General features: G+C 36.3%; 1 protein-coding gene across 1 annotated transcript in view; it reads left to right on the top strand.

Moving 5' to 3' along the window:
• The window catches only part of MTX2 (metaxin 2), a 65,357-nt gene that overhangs the window by 28,666 nt on the left and 20,436 nt on the right, over nt 1–16,255 (top strand). The window lies entirely within an intron of this gene.

Raw genomic sequence — 16,255 nt, 5'->3', positions numbered from 1 at the left:
AATTTTCACAGCAACTCTAGGAGGTAGGTAGTATTATTATTGCCATTGTACAAATTAAGAAGTTAAAGCCCGTGGCTCAAACTTACATAGGTGGTACTTAGCAGGGTGGGAGTGCCAACCCAGGGAGTCTGGAGTTAAGAATCCATGCTCATAACACTTTGTAGCATAGCAGTCCAGTCCAGTGATGCAGGTCTTTGAATTTTTATCCAAAAATAAGTGGACATTTAATTCAAGAATCACTTCTGACATTTCTTAGCAAGCCGTATCTTGCAATTTATAGATTACATTAAGATGTGAAAAATAAATGTCTGTCAGCTTTTGGATCCCTGAAATGTGATAAACGCAGTCTTACCTATATTATGAGTTATTGTGAAGCTCACTCAGGTCATAATAAACGAGAAGTTCTTTTGAAGGCAGTGAAAGCAATAGAAATAGCAGTAGAAATACAAGATGATGTTGAATGTTGAATTAGAGCCTGTTTTGACTACAAAGATTTATAAATACGTATTTTGTGAATGCATATAATAAAATGTTACTTTCTAGTAAGTTTTAGAAGGGATTTTGTTTATTATATATGAATCCAATTTAAAAAGAAACCTGTTTTCCTTTTTTGTATGGCTTACTCTTATTGTAAAAGTTTGAATTTATGTTTGGAGTGTCTCAAACTGATGATCATTATTAGAACGCTGCATAAAAGAGAATGCTGTTTTTTTACTTCACTTAGTTTGTATACTCACTTCCTGTAAGAATGACATTTAAGCCCGGTTAAGGGAAATATCACTATTCTACTTAATTTTCTAGTTTTCCCCTACTTTTTTGTGGATAAATACTCTGTCCCTAAAAATGAAAGGTAAGACAACAGAAAAAAAAAACCAAAAACCCCACCTGTTTTCTTTCTGTTGAATATGTTGTATCATTTTAAAAAGTCGACATTTTTATAGGCCCTGTTAATTCTGGGCCACGAACACTAACATGTCAGATCTGCTGATAAATTGTTAGCTGACCCTTGCCTTTTCCTTTTAGCAAATGATGCCTTTTAGGTGGGCATATTAATTAGCAGTTAAATGATAATATCCTCATGTAGTGATTGGGAAGAGCAGGAGAAAGGAGTAGCTCTCTCTCCTTTGGACCGCGAGTCCATTGATCTACTGGAGAAATAACAGTGATTATGAAAATAGAGCCACTGTAAACATGTCATGGCATTCAGATGGCTACCGTGGACAGCGTACCTTGACAGCTGTAGAGGAAATGATTTTGAATTTTCAGTTTGGTTGGATAGATTTTTTCCCTTAAACAAGTTGGCTATGGTTGTATGCAATTTTTAGGTGTCAGTTCAAACCTGACAAAGATGACACCAGTGGATATATTTTAATAGAGAATTAAGAGGACACTTTTATGAAAAACATTCTTTAAATAGATGCATCTTAAAGTTTTTGGACGTTTGTTTATCTCTCCCACTTGAATCATCTGCTGCAAAATGAGGCTTCTGTATTTTCTTTCAAGATTAGAAGGGGGGGAAGGAAAGCTTAGAGATAGAGGGAATTTAGGGAACGTTTGTCACATAAGGGGACTTGTGAAATCCTTTTCAGTATTCTAAAATGAGAAAAATGGAGGCTACAGGATGCTTCCTTGATATCACTGAATTTAAATTCTTCAGATTGAATGTCATATCACCTTTATAGACCAGGAGTATTAAAGTATTTTGGTGATTTATGCTTTTAAGGATTTAAGTATATAAAATGCGATCTTCAGAAAAGATAATTTAAATTGAGGTGATTAAAATTGAACTGAAATTACAAACAGAATTTAGCAAATTAAAAACATTTTCAGTATTAATTTCTCAGCATATGAATGGTATGGCATACATAAAACATTTAAATTAGTCTTACAGGATTTGGGAGAATGAAGTATATTCAGAATACAGTTAGGTGGCTTTTAGAGTTGTCAGTTTTAGTAATTAGTGAAATAAAATGGTTTTGTAGGGTAATGGTTTGCTAACCTAAGTATCTCTTTAACTTAGCAAAAATGCGCTTTCCTGCAGTCAGGAGAGATTGCAAGTTAGAATGTCAACCATATACTTTTCTGGTTAAAAAGTAAATAGCAAGTGGATTTTAAAATTTGTTGCTATTAAGCAGAACAATGAAGACCTAGCAGTAAGATGAAAAAATGGCAGTCTATTTTTAAATAGAAAAAGGCTAGAATTCTTCATTATTAGATACACAGTATCAGCATAATCGATCTAGCAGCATTATATTTGAGCTGAAAATACACTTAAATTTGAGGCCATAGACTAGCCTGTGTGAACAAAACATCTTTCATATAGTTCTAAGATGAAATTACCCTTGAATGAATAGCATCTTCATTTATCTTCAAACCTCTTCTGTGCTCTTAGTGTATCTACTCTTTCAACATTCTACAACAAGAATTACATTATACCATTATACCAGAGTACTTCTGCAGTGTGAAATAGATTGGTTTGGAAAATGAACCTGGCTTTGCTATAAATTACATTCTCAGGTACAAAGAAATTTGTTATTTTGTTTAAAATAGTCACAAATATAATTAAGGTCTTAATTTATGTTAAACTACAAATATGGCTATTACTTTAACTGGATTAGGAACTTAATCTGTCACTTCAAGAATGATACCTAACACTTTTCATTTGTAACCTTAGATACATTATTTCAATTACAGGGTCTGCAGCTGTTTGATATAAAAAATGAATTATTTTGTAGGTAGATTTGTTCATGGTTTTTAATTTTAAAACATGCCTCTTCAGTAAGGGGGAAAATAATTCTTTGGTTGTTGTCACAGATTTTCTTTTGTGTCCTGGTAAAACAAGATATGAATTAAAAATCAGAACCATTTTCATTTTGTGCCCTGAAAATGGTATTGCATGCTTTCGAATAGTCCGTAGGGAATTCTTACGTGAAATATTTCAAATTTAATTATGAAATGAATAGAAGCTTTGTCCTAAGAAAGAAAACCGGAGGTCTGCTGTCTAAGGATAGCTTTACATGGTTAGACTGAAAATTGCTTTTCCCTATCTAGAATTTGGTAACTTTGTTAATGTGACCTATATACATTTAGAAGCTATGTTTATAATCCCTTAAGTTCCACAATATTAATCAGTATAAAGCACCTGATCTTTTAAAAACTTAAGAACAATTCCTTAAAATTTTATATTATTTAAAACAATTTTTTTAACATTCATTTTTGAGAGACAGAGACAGAGTGCGAGCAGGGGAGGGGCAGAGAAAGTGGGAGACACAGAATCTGAAGCAGGCTCCAGGCTCTGAGCTGTCAGCACAGAGCCCGATGTGGTGCTTCAACCCACGAACCGTGAGAATATGACCTGAATCGAAGTCGGATGCTTAACCAACTGAGCCACCCAGACGCCCTTATTTTTATATTTTTATGAGCAAGCAATGTTGATTTTATTGCTTAAACGCAAAGAGTATTCTTGTGTGTTTAACTTGTAAGACAAGTAGATGTTCATTTTGTTTTTGGAATAGTGAAGTGGAAAGAAAATAGTTGGTGCTGTTTATTGGTAAATGATCCAATATGGAGTTACGGTTAGTTTATCAAAATGAATACATTTTAGATCCCTGACATCTACTGTTTAGCTTATCCTAAGAATTTAAAATTTGGTGGGCTTTTGTTGTTGTTATTTTTCTCAGTTGGGAATCTTTATCTGTAAAATATAAAACTTTAAAATACTCGTTATAGGAGCTCAAAAAAAAAAAAAAGTTTCCTTTCTTTATTCCCAAGTTGTTCATTGAGTGCCAGATATGCAACTGGTGTTGCTTTAGGTTCTTGGGTTGTAAGAATTATTCTTTCTGTGCCTTTTGACTAGTTTATCGCTCCTTATGCTTAATATTGACCTTACAACTTTTATTTATATTTAATTCTAACAGGGAGAGCTTATATCTTTCCCTATTCTGGTTATCTTTATTTGTTGCTTTCCTTCTGAACTTGATTTTTTTCCTACAGCTGTCAGGTGTTGATGTATCTAAAGTTGAGTCAAATATTCCAAAAGTAGTTTTCAGGTGAGAGTTGTATTAGGGAAGATCTGTTCTCTGTTGTGATCTGTCTTCATACGTGCTTTCATTAGCTTTTTATGGTTTTGGTACCAGATTTGCTCTATTTAAAAGCTTTTTCTGCTCATTGAATTGTGGTTTCTGATAATGTTTTTTAAGTTAAATTCCTGTAACTATTTTTCTAAAACAATATCTGCTTACTGATATTTGTCATTTTATTGATTTTAAAAAATAACTCTGAATTTAACAGGAGTTACATCTAACTTTTTAATGCAGTAATCTTTGGTTCCATAAAATAACAAAATGCTAGTCTTTGTTGTAGTTTACTAGTTTTCTACAAACTTAGGTATGTTTGTATTTATTGTGCATATCTATGGCTTATTCCTCGAGCAAGTGTTACATGAGAACCTATAGTATGCTGAGGATAAAGCAGTGAACAAGACAGACATGGTCAGTGTGTGCTAATAGAGCTTACAGTCTGGAGGGGAGGCCTGTTATCAATAATTTATCAGTTTTGTCAATGTGTGGACTTTGAAAAATTATTCATAAAGTAAGTGTTTATGTCAATATCAAAACATCTTTATTCAGTTGTTTTTGCCTTGTTTAAAAGATTTTATATAAGGTATGTACTATAAACCAGAAATCATATATTTACTCTTCATCTTATTTTTTAAAAAAGTACTTTTTGGGGTGCCTGGGTGGCTCAGTCTGTTGAGCGTCCGACTTCGGCTCAGGTCATGATCCCACGGCTTGTGAGTTTGAGCCCCATTTCAGGCTCTGTGCTAACAGCTCAGAGCCTGGAGCCTGCTTCACATTCTTGTCTCTGTCTCTCTCTCTGCCCCTCCCCGTCTCGTATACTGTCTCTCTCAAATATAAATAAGCATAAAAAAATTAAAAAAAAAAAAAAAAGAAGAAGAAAGCTTATCAGGTAAAGGACCTTTCTCTAACAGTCAGATCCTGCCCAGAGATGGCTCGCTGGGAGGCATCTGCTTTGTTAAGTCTTACTGTTCTGTCTATACTGATTCTTAAAATTGATGCAGAGGATTTTCATTTTTCAAAAGGCATTCTAGTCTTCTCAAACAGTATGCTTCTTAAGTCTGTACTCTGTTAGGATCCATTAGGTTATGCTAGGCACTTAACCAGTGACAATTAAGGAGTGGGAATGTGCTAATGGTCACCCAGTCATTGGTATGGTGTATGAGTCAGCAACAGAAAGTCACCTTCCTCTAAATGATGGTAGGACAGAATGTCAATGAGGCAGCGTCCTCCCTGTGCAAATGTAGTAGCCAGGGCAGGCCTGTTGTTGGCTAGCTGTGTTTCCCTTCTCATAGTTTTATGAACTGAATATTTTTATTTGCCCTTTTGTTTTGTTTGTTTTTTGTTGTTGTTAACCTAATGCAATTAAAAGATGTTTGATATTTCAGGTTTCTTAATATTGCAGATTCTGTTTTCCTTCTCCTGTCAGATAGCATCATATTTATTTCTGTAAAAGAAATTGATGATTTTTTTCAGCTTCAAATTTAATTTCATTAAGTTTGCCCTTCCAGATCCTTTCTGAGATATTTTTAGTATATTTCTTTGGGAACAAAGAGTTAAACTAGGTATGCATAATTTTTGAAATGTTTTGTTTTGTTGGATTTTCTCATTAATATTATTCTGCTTACCTTATATTAATTATACGACCTGTGTACTTAATTTAAATCTCCCGAAGGCTCGTAATTCTCCATAAGGTACAGCACCATATAATGCTGTGTTATACCTTTTGTCCCTGTGACTTTTTCATCCCATAACTGCAAGCCTGTATCTCCCACTCTCCTTCACCCATCCCCCTCCTCTCCTCCCGTCTGCCAACTGTCAATTTGTTCTCTGTATTTGTGGGAATCTTTGGTTTTTTGTTTGTTCATTTGTTTTGTGTTTTAGAGTCCACATGTAAGTGATCTCATTCCTTTTTATGGCTGAGTAATATTCCATGGTGTGTGTGTGTATACAAACACTACATCTTCTTCATCCATCGACAGATACTTGGGTTGCTTTCATATCTTGGCTACTATAAATAATGCTGCAGTGAACATAGGTATACCTATATCTTCTGAGTTCGTGTTTTTGCCTTCTTTGGGTAAATATTCAGTAATGGAATGACTGGATCGGAATCTCTATGCTGTTTTTCATAGTGGTTGCACCAATTTTCATTCCTACCAATAGTGCATGAGGGTTCCTTTTTCTCCACATCCCTACCAGTGCTTTTTATTTCTTGTCTTTTTGATAGTAACCATTCTGACAGGTGTAAAGGTGATAAATCTCATTGTGGTTTTGATATACATTTCTCTGACGTTGAGCATCTTTTCATGTGTCTGTTGGTCATCTGTATGTCTTCTTTGGAAGGATTTCTATTCAGGTCCTCTGCTCACTTTTTAATCCGATTATTTGGAGTTTTTGGTGTTGACTTGTGTCCGTTCTTTTTATACTTTGGGTATTGACTTTTCACTTTTTAAACTTGGTGGGCTATAGATGCAGGGAACAGAAGAGATCAAAGGTAAAAACTATCCCTGGTTGTGTTTTTATTCTGCATAAATAACTATAGCTCTACCCGTTTCTTAACACCTCAGTATTACCATCCTTGCAGGAAAGTGTTGACAAAGATTATACTGATTTGTAGGTACTTCTGTCACCTCTGTCCACAAAAGAAAAGGGCGTGGGTGGCCTTTGAGGTTGGGCTTCTCAACATTTCAGGAGAATCTGCTTATCTGGTTTCAAAGCATATAACTGCCTTCGTGACCAGGTCTTTGAAAAGAGAATAGAGTTGTTTCCTAGTCATTGCCTGTCAGGAAAGTTTGACAAGGAAGTGATGTTAGAGCAGTCCATCTAAAGACTCCTAAGTCTCCCTTCTCCCACCAAGACCTTCTCATCCTGCACTTTTTCCTATTTTGGTAAATGGCATTTCCATTGTTGTAGTTGTTTATGTCAGAAAGTTTGGGCCATCTTTGGAGTCCTCTTTTTCCCATATCCACATCCAGTTGTCACCAAACCCTTTTGGCCCTAGTTTAAAAATGTAGCCAGAATCCGACTTCTTGTCCCCCCTAGCACTCCTGTCTTAATCCAGGCCACCACCATTTCTTGCCTAGATTACTGCGGAATCCTTCTTCTTTTTTTTAATGTTTGTTTGTTTGTTTGTTTGTTTGTTTATTTATTTATTTATTTATTTATTTATTTTGAGAGAGAGAGACAGAGTATGACCTGGGCAGGGGCACCAATGCGGGGCTTGAACCCATGAACCGTGAGATCATGACCTGAGCCGAAGTCGGATGCCCAACCGACTGAGCCACCCAGGCGCCCCCAGAATCCTTCTAACTAGTGCTTCTGCTTCTATGCTTCTACTGTCTACAATCTAATCTCTGTATAACTGCTTATAATCTTTTAAAACGTTAGATTCCAGCAGTTTTCAGCTGAGCACCTTCTTGTAATTGTTCTTCTCATGCAAAGTAAAAGTCAGAATCCTTACAAGTATCTGTAAGTCCTACATGATCTCCTGGTTGTCTCTGATGTTCCCTGTTACCACTCACTTCCTTAATCTGCATTGTCGGACTGGTCTTGTCCCTCAGACACACCAGTAGAAGCATAAGACTGTTTTAGTGCCTTTGAACATGGCTGGCTCCCTAACTTTCTTCAGGTTTATGCCCAAATGTTACTTTATTGGTGAGCCCTCATCTGACCACTCTACTTATAATAGCAATACCTTCATACTGCTTTGTATTTCTAAGTAGCAGGAATCACCATACATATTTTCATTTTTTTTTGCATATCATCTCTCTCCATTAGAATGTAAACTCAGTGAAGGCCGAGACTTTAAGGTCCCTGTTCTGTTCTCAGTGCCTAGAACAGTTGTGATATATAGTAGCTGCTCAGTAAATATGTATTGAATATGGGGATGAATGCATAAATGTTTTCCACTCATTCTTCTAGATATTTAGAATTGTGTCTTTCTATCAAGTTAGTTCACAGGAAGCTATGCATTGGACCAAATAAATTAGCCTTTTGTAGGCCTTATTGAGCTGTGTTTTAATGTTTTACCCTGGCCCCTTAGAAGAAAAATAACACAGAAAGCAATTTTGCATTTGGTATATGTTGTCTCATGTCATTCAGTAGCCATACAGAAGATTCCAGATGAGAAATGTCTTTTGGAGTGTAGTATAAGAAGTTGGGTTGAGGAGCAACTCTATTCTTTTTTTTTCCTCAAATTTTTATTTAAATTCTAGTCAGGTAACATATAGTGTAATATTAGTTTCAGGAGTAGAATTTAATGATTCATCACTTACTTATAACATTCAGTGCTCATCATAACAAGTGTCCTTCTTGTTATGATAGCCCACCCCCCACCCACCTCCCTCCATCAATCCTCAGTTTGTTCTCCATAAGAGTATCTGATGGTTTGCTTTCCTTTCTTTTTGTTTTTCCCTTTCTGTATGTTCATTTGCTTTGTTTCTTAAATTGCACATATGAGTAAAATCATATGGTATTTGCCTTTCTCTGACTTATTTTGCGTAGCATAATGCAGTCTAGCTCCATCCACATTGTTGCAAATGGCAAGATTTCATTCTTTTTGATGGCTGAGTAATGTTCCTTTTTGAGGAACTCCCACACTGTTTTCCAGAATGGCTGCACCAGTTTGCATTCCCACCAACAGTGTAAGAGGGTTCCCTTTTCTCTGTATCCTTCCAAACATCTGTTGTTTCCTGTGTTAATTTTAGCCATTCTGACAGGTGTGAAGTGGTATCTCATCATGGTTTTGATTGGTACTTCCCTGATGATGAGTGATGTTGAGCATCTTCTCATGTGTTTGTCAGCTGTCTGGATGTCTTCTTTAGAAAAATATCTATTCATTTCTTCACTGGTTTATTTGTTTTTTTTTGGGTGTTGAGTTTGAGAAGTTCTTTTTAAAAAATTTTTAATGTTTATTTTTGAGAGAGAGAGCGCGAGTGAGAGTGTGCAGGAGTCGGGGGAGGAGCAGAGAGAGAGGGACACAGAATCTGAAGCAGGCTCCATGCTCTGAGCTGTCAGCACAGAACCTGACATGGCGCTTGAGCCCACTATGAGATCAAACCCCAGCCAAAGTCAGATGCTTAACTGACTGAGCCACTCCGTTGCCCTGAGTTTTACAGGTTTTTTATAGGTTTTGGGGCACCATTCTTTTTTGAAGACTACAAATATTCCATTGATGGATTCACCGCAGTTTACTGAATCAGTCTCTTATTGGTGGGTATTAGGCTATTATTATAAGTATAAATATTATAAATATAGTATAATTATACTATAAATAGGGATTAGGCATGAATATCCTAACATATATCTTACATGATTTTAGGCATATATGTCCATATGATAGATTTCTAACAATACAATTGTGGGGTCAGAGGATATGTACATTTAGGATTTTCATAGATGTTGCTAAGCTACCCTTCAAGAAAACTGCATTGATTCATATTCCAGCTAGTGGTTAAATATAAATTTTATGTTATGACTAAGCATACTTTTAAAAAATGTTTTTATTATCAGGAGTTTCTGTTGCTACATCAAAAAAATTCACATAGGAGGAAAACTAGAAGATTTACTGAGTTTTAGACTTCTTTAGTCTTCATTTTGTGATTTGATGTATTGTTGAGATTTTCATGTTTGTTCATTTATTTATTGAGCTGATAATCATTATCTGGCATATAACTGGGAATTACAAGAGTAAACGCTAGTTTTAGAAGACAGAGGAATCTGAAATGAGAAGTGAGAAGAATCAGAAGCTTGTCACCATGTTACTGAAAGATTACTGTAATGGGATCCCTGTCTGTATTCCTGATACTCTGTTATGTACAACATTTGAAAAGGTTTTCCCAACATTTAAACTGTTAGGCTTATAATCTAATCAAAGCAATGGCATTATTATTAACAATAACAACTTTTGAATCTAGGATTTAAGGTATTTGTAATGGTCTACTTGACTGATAACAGATTTTTTTTGTTCTCTATACTTTTGGCTTCACTTTCACTTATATGCAAATAAATTTTATTCTTCAAGACCAGTTTTTGCAAAAAGATCTGAGCCATGGTTCCCAGAAGATATGATTCAGAGGTAATAATTGAAGACATAGAATTTAGAATCTTTATGGAGTATTGTAGGTATCATCTTCTGGGACTGTTTCTGGAATTTCTCTGATTTAAAAGTTCTCAGTGAATGCTCTTTGTAAAGAATTCAGAGTTAAGAAAAATATATAATCCTCGTATATTTTTTCCTTTCTCATAATAGCAATTGGTGACATTGTATACCCTTTTTAGCTTAGAGTTAGGAATTGTATTTTATTTATTTATTTTTAATGTTTAGTTTTGAGAGAGGGGGTGGGGCAGAGAGAGGGGGACAGAGGATCCTAAGCAGGCTCTGTGCTGATAGCAAACAGTCCGATGCAGAGCTCTAACTCGTGAACCATGAGACCAAGAGCTGAGCTGAAGTCAGATGTGTAACACTGAACTGATTGAGCCACTCAGCAACTCTGGAGTTAGGAATTTTAGATTCAAGTTTGCTACTAATATTAATAGACGTTTGAGCTGCTCCCCGTATTTGATTCTTAGGATCAAGCTGCTTAAGAGCATTTTTGTATATGTGTATGTTAGTGGCTATATGCCTTGTTTCTTTTTGATATATTTCTGGGAATGGAATTGTTGGCTGATAGGGTAGTCATGTGCTTAGTAGAAATGACCAAACATTTTCAAGGTGGTTGGATTAATTTACACTCCCACCAGTAAGTAATATATGAGAGGCTTGTCACAAATAAAAACAGTCCACTGTCCTATCCTTTTCCTATCCCAAATCTGGATATCCAGAGATAACTACTTTCATTTCTTTTAGCTGTATTATTTTGCCAGGTATTTACTTCTGTATTTTTAAGTAAGATGCTTATGTTACTACTTCATTTAAAAATTTTGAAATTCCCCTCTTACAACTCACCTCCTTCTCCTCCATCTTCCCAATAGTGTTTTCACTTTTTGGATTAAATTAATATTCAGTGTTTACATTATAATTAGAATATAAGTGTTGATCTCAATTGAGTGGCTCAGTGTACTATGAACATACTCTTTCTCTATGATTTTCCTCCCCTTGGGTTAATAATTGTTTTATTTAATTCATTTGAGTAGTTTTCTCTCTTAAACTCTGACTGATCTATACTACTCCCCCTCACAGTGGCCAAATACATCAGATCCTTTTTGTCTTTTCTCTCAGAAATACTACCTTGGAAACTCCTGTTCCTTCTGCTTTAATTGGAACAGTTCCTTCCTCTGTTGGCTGCAGGGCTGTTTTCTTATGACTGCTATTCATCATCATCTAGGGAATTCTTTTTGCTTTTATGTTGGATCCCCATATTCTCTGGATCCTGTATTCTTTTTTTTTTTCCTTGGTTTATTATTTTTATTGTACAGCACATTCTTCATTGGCTTCCTGAGAAAGGATACGTGGGCAATAAAAATGTAAAGACATTGCTTATGTGGTACTGTTTTTATTCTGTCTTCACATTTCATTAATACCTTGGCCGCATGTAGAATTTTAGGCTGACAAGATTTTTTGAAGCCTTGTATTACCATCGAGCTTTCAGAGTTGCTCTTTGAGACACTGAATGTCATCGTCATTTATCTGCTCAGTTCACTTTTCTTTTTCCTTTTTTCCCCTTTCCTTTCCTTTCTTTCTCTCCCTTCTTCTCTCCCTCCTTTCCTCCTTCCTTTCCTTTCTTCCTTTCCGTATGCTTATTCAGATCCCTTAACCTCTTTATATGTTTGTGTGTTCCCATATTAAAAGAGGCATATTTGTTGTACCTACCGCTCGGACAAAGCTCTTATGCAAGTACCTGGTACCTAGTAAGTGCTAAATAAATATTAACCATTATAATTTTTCTTTGAAGTTGTCTTCTCTGTATTTTTTGTTTCCTGTCAGTTCCTTTTTTGTGGCTTCTTTTGGCTCTGTATTTTATGTTCGAGGCTTTCCTCAAGTATCTATTGATCTGTCCTAACAATTTATATTTAAGAGTGAGAGACTAAAAAGCTGATGGGGAGATGAGGGACTTTTTGACGTGTGGACTTCACTGTAGACTGATTGCACAGTGAGCTGCCATTTTTGTTGGCGGCTCTCCCAACCTCTCCCACCCCTACTATCATATCAGCATTTGTAGGGCTTTTCTATAGTTACCTCTCTTATCTTGGAGGTACTTCAATTCGTTACCAGCGTGAGAGAGCTGAGAGGGGAGAGGGGGTGCTGTGGGTCTCTTTGGTCGGTGTGTACACTCTGCCTTCATGTTCCTCTTTTCCATGTAACAGCCCCAACCCACCCAGTTCCGCCCTGCTGTGCTGCTTGAGCCTTGAGTCAGGAGTCTGTCTGGTTGGGTTTCTTCAGAGAATGGACCTCTGTCTCCTACCAGGTTGGGGGTGGACTAGTTGTGTGATACTCATACACACTTTCAGCCACTCTTATTTTTAGTCCTTTACCTCACCTCCACCCTCTGTGGTACGTGGTGCCTCCAGTTGTGGAATCTGCCTAGTTTCTGTGATGTGGACACATTGATTTTTTTCCTCTGCATGCTCTTGGGTTTCAGCTTCCTCTGCCCTAAGTCCGCTTTCCATCTGACAAAAATGGGCAGATATTCCTGGTCTGCTTTGGTCTCCTCTCCCCTTCTTTGTGTCTTTCTGGGTTTATCAGTTTTCTATTTCTTCACTGTTATTTTGGTAGATTTTTGGAGGATTACAGAGATAAATGTGTAACTTCAGTTCTTTATGTTTAGTTATCCATGATTTGGTATTACTTTTTATATTTTTTAGGAAATAAAATGTATCAACATTGCTTCAATGAATTTTTTTGATGTTATGAATTTAATTTATTTAATATGTTGAAACTACATCAAGCTTATTAAATTTCAGAGTTTAGAAGTCAGGTACTGGGTTCTGTGTGTGTATGTGTGTGTGTGTTAAAAAAATCCCTTACCATTCGGGGCGCCTGGGTGGCTCTGTTGGTTAGGCGACTGACTTCGGCTCAGGTCATGATCTCGCAGTTTGTGAGTTTGAGCCCTGCGTCAGGCTCTGTGCTGACAGCTCAGAGCCTGGAGCCTACTTCAGATTCTGTTCTCCCCCCCTCTCTATATCCCTCCCCTGCTCATGCTCTGTGTCTCTCTCTCACTAATAATAAACATTAAAAAAAAATTAAAAAAAAATTCCTTACCATTCAAAGAAAATATATTTGTTGGCTGTAGTTTTAATTTATTCATTCTTAAATTCTTAGTTTTCACATGTTAATAAATTTATCTCATCATTTTATCAGTTGGAGTTGCTCAGAATAAACCCTATTTAGTTTAGTTTTTTTTTTTAATTGAAAATATTGTGGTGCTTAATGCGTCACTGTCATCAAAAGTTGATTGATCAATTGCAGAGTCTATGAGCACTCTCATATTGTGCAGATTGTTTTTATAATATTTAGCCTGATCACTTTCAGATGATGTTAGCCTGTCTTGCTAAGATGTCTTCTGTGCACTGATTACCATTGCTGTAGATCTGTATTGTCTAATAGAACTTCCTGCAATGATGTAAATGTTCATACTAATAAATATGGTAGCCATTAGCCACATGTGGCTATAGGGCACTTGAAATGTGGCTAGTGTGACTGGGGAACTGAATTAAAAATTTTATTGAATTTTAATTAATTTAAATTTAAGTTAAATAGCCACAGGTGACTGGTGGCTACCATATTGGACAGCACAGTTATTGAACATTATTCTGATAGTATGTGCTAAGTTTTTGGTGCAGATTATTTAAAAAAAATTTTTTTTTTAACGTTTATTTATTTTTGAGACAGAGAGAGACAGAGCATGAACAGGGGAGGGGCAGAGAGAGAGGGAGACACAGAATCTGAAACAGGCTCCAGGCTCTGAGCTGTCAGCACAGAGCCCGACGCAGGGCTCGAACTCACAGACCGTGAGATCATGACCTGAGCCGAAGTCAGACGCCCAACTGACCAAGCCACCCAGGCGCCCATTGGTGCAGATTATTTTATATTATTAATCACTTGAATTAGTTTGGAATAAAGTGTCCAGCGGAGGAATAGGAGTTAGCTGAGTCACCCTAATTTCCTTATTATAATTAAAACTACATTTTTCTTTGGATTCACATGGGAATAAAAATATGCAGACTGCAATTTCAGAATTGAAAATAAAATGTGTTTTAGGTTGGTGTATCATTCCAACCTAAGAAGGAGATTGAAAGTGAAAGCGAAAATTGAAAATTCTATTTTGGGACCTCTCAGAAATTTTCTTCCATCCTACAAGATAAAGGAGAAATATTGTTTGGATCAAAGCTTGGTTTGGATTTAAAGTTTTTATATTCTCAAAGACAGTTATGGTAATGTTCTGGTTTGCATTTTTAATATTTGGATAAAATGTTCTGTTTGTGACATCAGACTTCCTTATAAACTGCCAGTTAATTTATAAAATTTCTTTTGAATGAAGGATGAAGGTTAATTATAGTAAATGTTGTAAAATTAATCTTTGGCTAACTAGAATTATGTCATCAATTGAGGTCTGTGGTGAATTGAGCATTGCTAAATTGCTGGCCTTTTTTTCAAGTAAAAAAGTAGGGGCGCCTGGGTGGCTCAGTCGGTTGAGCGTCCGACCTCGGCTCAGGTCATGATCTCGCGGTCCGTGAGTTCGAGCCCTGCGTCGGGCTCTGTGCTGACAGCTCGGAGCCCGGAGCCTGTTTCAGATTTTGTGTCTCCCTCTATCTCTGACCCTCCCCTGTTCATGCTCTGTCTCTCTCTGTCTCAAAAATAAACAAACATTAAAAAAAAAAAAAAAGTAAAAAAGTTAAAAATTCACAGGACTGGAAACATGGCTTTGATTGCAGAACATTACCATTTTGCTTAATTTTTTTGGTGAAATATAGCTTTTTGGAATAAAGATTAGTACAGTTACCACTATACATTTAGTTTAGCAAAATGTACCATATTTACTATTTTTAGAGTATTGTAATTGTTAACAGGGGAATATTATCCAAACATTTGAGAAGATAATGTTAAGATAATGTTTCAGATTCTTTTTGTTCTTCTTTGAAGGCCTCAATCCCCTTATGCCTTCATTCTCAGCAGATGATTTCTTCTCCCATTTCACAGGATGTGAGCATTCGCATTTTCTTGTCCTTCTTGCTCACCATCTTGCAGTTACCACTGACACTGACCACCCCTTGCATTGGAGTAGCAAACTGTCCTGTTTTCTGACAAATAACCAGATCCCTCTACCTGTGCTCTTACATCCCTTTTTACCTTCTCATGGATCTTGTATGCCTGTTGTTCTCCCTGTTTCTTATCATTTCAGTGTGTTTTTGCTGTCTTTTTTTTTTCAAGCTCAACCTTTCTCCCTCATCGAGTACCACTACATATTAATAGAAGGAAGACCCTTCTAATCCCCTTCTTCCTTTCCTTCTCATCCATTCTTGTTGAAAGAGCTGTTGATACTTACTGTCTCTAATTCTTCCGTTCTGAACAATTTGTGTTTTAATAAGCCTTCCACATAATTTTGATCCTAGTCTATACCTGTGGGTCAGTCAAGTAGTTCACTATTATAAATTGGAAGCACAGGTTATGGTATTTAGATGACAGTGTGCACTTACACAGAATCAGCTTTTGGTTGGTTGAGGTGGGGTTTAAAGCTAGACACAGTAATTGTTGGTGCATTAGTTAGAATTAGGTTTGGCTAGGAGTTACAGAAGACCCAAAATAGTAGAGACTTGAAAAGATAGAAGTTTATTTCTGTTTCTTATGAACACAGGTAATCTAGCTTCGGTGATTACCAAGGAACTAGGCATCTTTCCCCTTGTTGCTCTGCCATCTTCTCTCAGCTTCTGCTTCATGGTTGGGTTTGACAGCTGTGGCTGTAGACATCCTTTTCATATTCCAGTGAGCAGGAAGGAAAAAAAGAGGAGAGGTCATATCCATTATTTTTGAAGAAACTTCCCAGCCGTTGCCCAGAACTTTAAGTCCCATTGGTCAGAATTTAGACATTGGTCACATCCAGCTGTAAGGAAGACTGGGAAATAAACTTATTTCATGCAGCCTCGTGTGAAGATACAATTCATGATTTTTAAAAGGTCATTGCATAACATTACATGATTTGGATTCACCGTAAATAATTTACCTGTTCTTTATTGTTAGA

Source organism: Panthera pardus, unplaced genomic scaffold, assembly GCF_024362965.1.
Source record: "Panthera pardus isolate Hobbes unplaced genomic scaffold, ASM2436296v1 HiC_scaffold_10, whole genome shotgun sequence".
Lineage (NCBI taxonomy): Eukaryota > Metazoa > Chordata > Mammalia > Carnivora > Felidae > Panthera > Panthera pardus.
The sequence above is the reverse complement of the archived record's forward strand: the minus strand, read 5'-3'. Positions and strand labels throughout refer to the sequence as shown.